The 9,094-nt window shown below is 49.2% G+C and overlaps 1 protein-coding gene across 2 annotated transcripts in view; it reads left to right on the top strand.

Annotated features, from left to right (window-relative positions):
* Positions 1-9,094, top strand: part of TOR4A (torsin family 4 member A) — a 34,139-nt gene that overhangs the window by 9,803 nt on the left and 15,242 nt on the right. Inside the window, exon 1 of one of the 2 annotated variants that reach the window (XM_019510350.1) lies at positions 2,071-2,302. The exons of the other annotated variant lie outside the window; for it this stretch is intronic. The gene's annotated coding sequence lies outside the window, so the exon portion shown is untranslated. Of the gene's footprint in view, positions 1-2,070; positions 2,303-9,094 lie in introns of those variants that run through there. 2 annotated transcript variants of the gene reach the window in all.

Raw genomic sequence — 9,094 nt, 5'->3', positions numbered from 1 at the left:
GTGTATTGTTGGCTGTGCCTCTGTGTATGTGTATGCATGCTTTTGCCTGTGAGGCCTAGAAGTGTCTGAGTCAGCCTGTGAATACCTCACCGAGGCAAGTAACATTTGTCCCTGAAAAGTTTTTTTGCCTGTGTTTGTCCCGGAACAGAAATGTCCTGAGATTAGTGAGTACACACATCGCTCTTCCAGTCAGGGTTTAGTGAGCAGCTGAACGCAGTGCCACTTTTCTGCCATTGATTCAGTGATGTAACCTGAAGGAAAACATTCAGATGTGCTTTGAGATGTCCCACGACAAATTGTTCACACTTCTTATCCTGTGAACCTTTCTAGGGTCTGTCCCAGGACAATGGACACGAACATCATGACTGCACTTTGTCCCAGAATAAAATGGTTTATCCGGGGATGGATGCAACATCTGCATAGAGCCCAAAGCAAAGAAGCTATAGAGCTGGGTCTAGTCTTAGGGTCCAGTCTGTCTTCTGGGACCTATTGTTTAGATTGGAGGGACCAACCTTTTCAGCAGGCATGCCACAAATCAGCCCTGCACCCAAGCTGCCGCTCTGCTTTCTGCTCCCTGCCTGATCTGCTGTTCTGCTCTTGCCGTCTGCCTTATGTGCCCCTGTGGACGCTCTCCTTTCCATGCTGGCCAGCTTCCCCTTGCACGGGGCCTCAGCCAGGTGGGAGGCAGGACCGAGTTACAGAAGAGGGGATGGGCTGATGCTGAGGAGGTTCTTTCATGGCTGTGAGGCCCCGAGATCTGATGTACAGGGGCCTACGAATGGAAAGGCAAATGAGCACAGGCCACGTAGCAGGTTCAGGTTTCTCCCACTGACCCTGAGCTCAGCAGACCGGCGCATGCATTCCGCTCATTCTCTTCAGCCTGAATTTGTTTCACATCCTCCTGAGTTATGGGAATGACTTTGCTGACCTCAGCTGGTTACAGTGCTGTCCAGTTTCTCTAGCACCTGCTGATTCTGGCTGGAGCACTATGCGGAGCTGAACTCACTGAGAGAGAGCGGCTGGGCAGTGTGAAGGGAGGGAGAGCAGTAGGGCGTTAGGGTCTCACTGACAGACCACCAGGGAGTTGGGGTTTTGCTGGGAGCTGGTGACACAAATTGGAGAGGTTTGCTGTTTTTCCCTCTGACAAGGGATGGTTGCCAGAACTTACGCTTTTCCCTTTTATCTGAGTGCACAGTGACAGCAAATTAGAAAGTTATAACTGAAGTCAGCAGGGAAGTGGAGGGCCACGCTGCTGTGTTGATTGCTCGTTCTTGTTGCTTCCAGGCCAGCAAAGGTTAGAGACAACTTCTTGAGGCAAACACAAGTTAGCCAGCTCCACAGCAGGATAACTGGAGGAAATTCTGTGCGATTGCTAAGGTGGCCATCACAGAGGACATTCCGGTTTTCTGCTACTCTGTCCTATATTGATGCAAAACCCGATGCCTTTATGTCCTCTATTTTTCAGACATAAAGGTGTCTGGTTTCGTATCAATAGAAGACAGAGGACAACCGGACTGTCCTCTATGATGGCCACCCTAGTGATTGACTTCCAGGTGGTCAGAAGTCCTGAGCTAGAGGGACCGTGGTGTGCTTCAGTCCTGGGTTTGCAGATTGGTTGCCTCTACTCCCCCTTGCCCCACATTCCTTGCAGGCATCCTTTCATGTTTTGTGTGCAGCTCCATTTCCCAGCACCCCAGCCCTGCTCTGGGCTTCCCTTACACCTGCTGACTTGGAGGTGGATTCGGAGTGACCCAGGTACATATGGGACATTCAGTGTAGCTGGAGTTGCAGCAGTGCTGAATTTTGGGTAGGGAATAATGTTACCTGCATCTTGTCCCCGTTCCCTGTTGTCCAGTGCAGCTCCGTGACATGACTGCATCTCTTCTCACACACCTAAAGGGGTTGCCGCTGGTGACAGGTTATTTTTTTGACATGCCTCTGAAGAGCTTGGAGAACAGGAGTGAACTTTCTTGAGCAGCCTGTGAGCATGTGTGTGAACACACTGACACAGACAGTGTGAGCAAGCCAGCGGCAAGCACAGCTGCAGAGCAGACTGCAGATAAGGCCTCATGCAACTGGGAGAAGGAAGCGCAGACAGGGGCCACTCCCCCTTGCCATTTCCTCTCACTGATCAAGCCCTCCGAGTCAAACGAGCCTGTGTTCAGCAGGGGAGTCATCCAGTCCCAGGGCTCCAGGACTCCTCTCAGCCCCCACCTGGATTGGCTCTACTGCTCCATTGCCTTGCGGGCGCTGGTGAAGGGATGGTGATCTCCCAGTAAGGCCCAGGAGACGGTGTGACCCGGTAATAACTCTCTGCCTCCAATTTTTCTTTCTGGCTGTCCTGCTCCTCTGCCCGCCCCTCCTTATGCTCTCTCTGAATTGCCTTTTTCTGTTCCAAGGGCTTCACATCACGTGCTTTTTTCTGGTGGCCACAGGGTATCTGTCTCCAGTCTGCTGCACTGCTGATGTAAGGCAGCATCTGAACCACAGCAATGACTCGTGCTTATTTCTGAGACCCTAGCTGCGCCCCTTCAGACCAGCTCTAGCAATCTGCCCTAAGCTGCGGCGACTAGTCTCCGCCTTGTGGCATCCTGACAGTGGCCTGACTTGTCCCTGTGCTGTTTCCTGATTTAGTAAGAAGAGGCAGTCAGGCTATTGCAGCACTCCAGTTCCCATATATATGGCCAGGCAGAAAATAAAGCTAGTGCTCAAAAGGGCCAGAGTGCAAACATGCTGGCCTCACAGGGAGACAGGACCTGTGAAGATGCTTGCAGGATTAGGTCCCTGTGCAGAATTTACTTGACAGCACTGGGGAGTTACCATGTCCTGGGAAACAGGGAGGAATATCTGCTTCCCTCCCTGGCTTAGTGCAGCCGAGGGTCCCTCCCCTATGTATACCAGCTCCCTCACCTATTCACTGCCTGTCTTTGCCCACAACCTTGCTTCCCTGACCACTTGATAAGAACCAGCATCATTTCCCCTACCCCCTTCTCCACCACTCCCCCTTCCCCTCTGCTGCTTACTCTCTTAACGCTGGCTTCTGTCTCCCTCCAGTCCTCCCAGCTGTCTCTCAGCCCATACCTCTCCACAAGGACCTCCTGTTCTCCTACGTCCCCTGCTGACTCTCACTCTGGCTCTACCATCTCTTTCCCTCTTTCCACAAAGTTCAAGCCAGCCATAGCATCTCCTCTTTGAAAAAAACTGGCTTGGACTCCAGCTTTACCATTCACTCCTAAACTCGCAGAACCACCTATTTACTGCTGCCTGCATGTGCTCTCCTCTGATGCTGTCCTGCGCCCTCCCGCCTGGCTCTGCTCTCTCTCACCTGGTCTCAGCTCTGAGTATTTAAGATTCTGCAGCTGTGGAAATGCTACAGAAAACTTCCAGTTCTAATTATTGCAAATATTGTTCGCTGCAGGTTAGTGAGCATTTTTTTTTGTCAGCTCTGATGCTTCCATCAGTTTTAGTTCATTTCCTTATCTGTCCCATCTGTTAGCGCTGGCTGAAATTTTTCTGCTAAAGATCGAAAATGGGGGGTTTCAGGTAAATAGTGGATTTATTTTTATTTTTTGTTGACATTTCTGCTTCTTGTGAAAAACTGTTAACCTTTAGTCAGAAAATAAAATTATCCAGCACCAAAAATTTGGGGCCCAAATCCAAAAGTTTCAATTCGGAAATGTTGAAGAATTTTATATAGACATTTTGCCTTTTGTTTTCACTTAATGTCCATGGAGACGCACAGCAGGTCAGCAAGAGAGGGGACTGTGGAGCACCATGTGAGATACTAGACCGGGGCATCCAGCCCTTGGTGAGAACTGGAGCATGAGACAACTAAACCACAGCTCCCAGGAGACTGTATGGCCAGGTGGCAGACTCAACTCAAGTGTTTCACTGCCCTGTAACGTTTTAGTCAACTTCAGCAAACAAATGTTTTGATACAGGTCGACCTGACCCATTAAATTCCCCCTAGGAGAAACTTTACCTTCGTAGCTAGGAACTATGGAAGTCTATTCCAGTTTTTGCTGGGTTAAAGAACAGGATGCTAAAAATGGTATGAAGCAGGGAGAATATTCTCTACATGAGGATGCCCATCTGCACTACAGCTGCAACAGCTGAACTGATAGTAGCGTGTTCCTAAAAATTCCTAGAGTAGATTCCAAATAGCTCCAGGGATGGGGAATTATAAATTATGTTTCACTAACCTGACCACTAAAGGAGCCAATATCCACATCTACCTACATATAAATGATTCTTGTGCTAGGTAACTCTGACAGGGAGGGGACTGACAAAGAATGGCAGGTTTGTAAAAATAAAAATTTAAAGGAAGCACTTTTAAAGCTTTTAGGGTAAATACTTCACAAGCTTAGTGCCAGAGTTTCAAAGCTATTTAGGTACATATGGGCCTGTAATGGCATTTCTAAGAGCACCTAAGTGAATTAGGCACCCAACACCCCATTTTTTAGTCAGCCACCTATTATGCCTTGTACCAGAAGCTTCTTGGAGGCCAGCACTACTGTTTATTATAGATTTATACAGCACCTCATTCAGTGAAATAACCGAGGCTCCTGGGAACTACTGGAATATCAAAAACACATTGGTTATTAGCAAGTCTTCATAGTTTATTATGTGATTCCACTGGGGATCATAAGGGCAGAAGCTACAGTGCTGGCAGAGCTCTTTTTGTTTTGTCTCTGTGCCCATGTTAGCTTCTTTTACACAGAGTCATAGTTTAAAGCTCTTGAGATTTATAGCTTCTATTGTTGTAATTATGGACAAGCCACCCCAGTGTGGAATCCTGGCCATGGTGTTTGCTGGCACTGGGTATGTACTTCTCTGCAAAGCAAACTGCAAAATAAAAGTTTCAGAGCCAAAGGCTGTTGTTTTGTGGTTGCTTTTGATTGTTAGACTCATTATTTTTGAGCTGGCTCAGCAGAACATTGGGTAAATTATACTGCAATGTTCCTTTTTGATGTTAAAATAAATTATACAGTGAAGGGTAGTACAGGAATGCAGACATTGTTTAACTAAATTGCACCAATCTTAAGTAGTTCTGACTAAGTTCCTGAACATCTTTGTATTAGTTTTACTGACTAGTTAACATTTTTCTATAAATTTCTATTGTGATATAATCAGGTGCGAAGAAAAATAATGTTAAGAATCAAAATCTGGATTGTGAGGTTTAAGACAGAGGAACAGTTATGAATTCTTCCATGTTATATCTTGTTACTAACAGAACTGACACATCCACTTACCAGTGGATGGTAAGCGGGCTGGACATAAGGAAAAATGTCTTTACTGTCTGAGCCCCCAAGGCCTGGAATAGGCTCTCTCCAGAGGTGGTGCAAGCACCAACTCTGGACACTTTTAAGAAATGTTTGCATGTTTATCTTGCTGGGATCCTTTGACCCCAGCTGACTTCCTGCGCCTGGGGGAGGGGGCTGGACTCGATGATCTTCTGAGGTCCCTTCCAGCCCTAATGTCTATGAAATCTATGAAATCAATAGATAAGTTTCCTCTTCCACTTCCAGTTCTACCCCCAGCCCTGTTGTGCGTCACTCTGAGATTGTTGTCACGCTTTTACCATCAAGGCTGAGAATTTGGGGTCTCCCACCTGGAGACAGAGGAGGGCTGACCTGAGCAGGCTTGTAACAGCACTCGGGGCTTCCCATGTGATTTCAGATGCTCTGTGTGTTCAAGGTGAGGCTCTCCCTAGCACACAACTCCAAGATACGGACCACCTGGCTTGAACGCTGCAGTTACTACATCACAGACAGTCAGGTAAACTCAGCGTGAGGTAGATCAAGCAGCAATAACTGAACAGAACAGTTAAGTGACAGCAGATCAGGGCAAAGGGGGGAAGCATTCACATGTCTCCTGATGTCCTTGTCAGCATCAATCAAGCAGGCCTGTAAATTCTACCCTCATAAATTCCCACAGCTTCCCCTGAACATTGCCAGCACAGAACATTTCCCCTAGCCCCATCTAGTAACTGCACTGCTGCTCAAGTATGGAGGATAGCAAAAGCTATTCATTGTGCACAAATGTACTGCATCCAAGCCAGGTCTACCCCTGACTGCGTGAAAACCTCACTCTCTCAGATGTTGAGGGACCATAGCCTGCAGCTCCATGGATTGAACACCACTGCCATTGCTATCAGCAGTACTACTGGAGTTGTGTATGCCAATCTTCCTGTAGCTGTTGAGTGAAAAGGAAGAGGCTCCACTAGGTCCGTGCTAAAGGACGATGCAAAAGTGCAGGCCATAGTAACAGAAACCAAGGGAGGAGAAGCTTGAAGTGAGGTGCAAGGCATTCATTGCTGCGCCGGCACCTTTCATACAGCCCCAGGGGAGTCAGGTTGAGGAGGCCTCTTCCTGGGTCAGGCACAAAGCAAGAGAGTCCGAGCCTTGGTATAGAGCCTGGGGTCCTTCCCCCTTGCACGCTTGCTCACAGGGAACAATTCAAAACCAAGGCTTGTGTGGCAGGAAGGAAGCAAGAATTAAACTGAACTGAAGTGCCCTTAGGCTCAAGTGTGGGGAGCCCAGCGATCTCCGGTACACCAAGTGGCTTGCCTGTGCTCTCCTGATTGCTGCAGACCATTCAGATTTAATGAGCTTCAGTTCCGGGCTTGTTCCATGGCATTTCTATGGTAACTTCTAGGAATCCAGCCTGGCTGGTTCTCCTTCTGTTAAACAGAAATGCTGAAGGTGACATGGTCACAAGTTCCCTAAAATTTCTCTTAAGAGAATTAGCATTCCAATAGAAAAGTGTTTGTACAATGGTTCCTTCAACTTCACGAGGCATTATTGTCCAGGCAGAAGCAAATGGTAAGTCCTGGATGCCTGTCAGGGGCCCTAACAGGCACCTCAGCCCTTACTAATTGCCTAGCCTGCCTGAGGCTCTAACTGGCAGCCCCACTGGCTATGAACCAGCTGGCCCATGCCAGGGTCTCCTGACTGAGGAGCCTGGTAGCCTCAGCAGCATGAAGTCCACCTGGGAAGCAGATTGGAGGCTAGCCAACAGGTCTGCCCAAAGATCCTCTACTCTTCTTTTTCTGATTTCGGACCCTGCTCAGCTCTGCTTCTGGACTCTGGCTTTTTGAAATTCTCCTTGGCTTTGGTAACTAGATCCCTGACTCCTGAACCTTGCCTTGGCCTGTGCTCTAGACTCCCCCCCTGGCTCCTACTTTCTCCAGGGACCTAACCACTAAGCTAGACTGCCCGTGACCCAGTCTTTACGACATCTTCCCTCTTCCTTGCTTTCTGTACCTAGTCCACATGATCTCTAAGCTGGAATGATGCAGCAAAGTTCCTGGAAGGTGGACTGCCCTGTGGAAGAGGAGAGCAGCACATTTTTTCAATGCCTGTTGAGCGACGTGCAGTTTCTGTCTGTCTTTTGCTCTACTTTGTGGTGACTGACTCATGACTAGCCTCCCATGAGCAAAGCAAAACTCTCCCACAAGTCAAACATTTTGTGAGAGGTGCTTCACTGTTTTCTGCTTCCCCAAGTGAAACTGAAAGGCAGGCACAAATCTTGAAAAGCATTTCTGCCCTGTGAACTTCATACCTATCGGCAAATATTTCTGGGTCAGCCGATGGAGTAGCAGGTGAGTGTTGAGCTGTCTCCACTGCAGGTCTGACCTGCATACAGTTGCTTCCAGCCAGATTTCCTTGCTAGCACTAACCAGCCTCTGAATGGTGCGTTATGGAGATTGAAATGACAGCCCACCGTGGAGCTGCTGCCTCCAGGAACAAAGGTTTGGGAAGGCTGGGAAAAGGTTCTCTCACTCCTGCCATTGCTCCACAATCGAAGTAGGTCAGATGAAGAGGGGTAGCTCCCTGCTACCTGGGCTGCTGCCTGGGCTTGAGCTTTCTTGGGTGGTTCATAGATGTTAGGGGCTGGAAGAGAGCTCTTGAGATCCTCAGGTCCAGCCCCACTGTGCTTGGGCAGGAAAGGCTGCTGGGGTCAGATGACCTCAGCAAGGTGAGCGTGCAGACATTTTTTGAAGATATCCAGAGTAGGTGATTGTACCGCCATTGGGGGAAGTCTACGCCAGACCTGGACACTGGACACCGAGTGACACTGAGCAATCTGCTCACTTTCCTCCTCCTCTTCCTCCTCCTGGGTCCTGCCTTTGGTGCTGCTGTTCCTCTGACCCTCATGCTCTGCTGCTGCCAGCTGAGCTGCACTAACAGCTCCCTGCTTCCACCTCCCTGCTGCTCCTCTCTGACTTGGGACTCCCTCCAGCCATCTGCCTGCTCCCCCCTGTGCCATGCACGGCTGCTCACCAGCACTTTCCTCGCTGCTGCAACTGTTGTAGACCTGCACTCACTCTTTCACCAGTGCGCCTTTCCCCTTGAGCTTCCTCTCCAGGTGAATCAGGACATCAGGCTTACACTGGAAAAACAGGCTGGAGAGAGAGAAGACCAACTCCAGCATCTTGTCTGTTCACTGTGAGGGCAAAACTGTTTAGACAATGGTTCACGTGGGTGCATTCTGGCCTTCAGCTCACTGCAATGCTCAGTTCTGGCCATTTCCTGAATAGTTTTCTCAGTACCCCCTCCCCATGGTTCCTTCCCTTTCCCAACACCACACCTGGGGTGCTGGCTGTTCGCCCTCACATGCCCCTCTGGACTGGAGGTGGTGAGTAGCTCCTGGCTGAGAGAGACCGCAGGAGTTAGCTGCTTCATACCTGGGACAGAGTTCAACAACCTCTCCATGCTCCTTGCTGCTTCCAGCAGGGGCACAGAACTCGCTTCCCACGTGCGGAAAGCAGAGTTAGCCACCTGCAGAAGCAGTGGTCTTCTGACCTGGTTGGAGAGGTGGCTGCATAAAAATTTCTGGCCACTGGGCCATGTTGACGCAAAGCATTTATAGGCAACGTGCCACAGTTGCCTGCACTCTGCTCTCTGTGGTTGAGCTTGGATGGAGGACTGGAGGTCTGTCTTGGAAACAGCCATTATGGCACTGTAGGGTCAGAGCTGCTCTTAGCACACTGGAACAGCAAAGAGCTGAGTGTGCTTTAATGCCTGTTCTGAAGATGCAGAGCGGACTCAGTTCAAGCAGGCCTTCCCCTTTAGAGGTGTCACTGAGCTGT

Source organism: Gavialis gangeticus, unplaced genomic scaffold (genome assembly GCF_001723915.1).
Source record: "Gavialis gangeticus isolate Ggan-Ray unplaced genomic scaffold, GavGan_comp1, whole genome shotgun sequence".
Classification (NCBI taxonomy): domain Eukaryota; kingdom Metazoa; phylum Chordata; order Crocodylia; family Gavialidae; genus Gavialis; species Gavialis gangeticus.
This window is presented reverse-complemented; position numbering and strand designations above follow the sequence as displayed.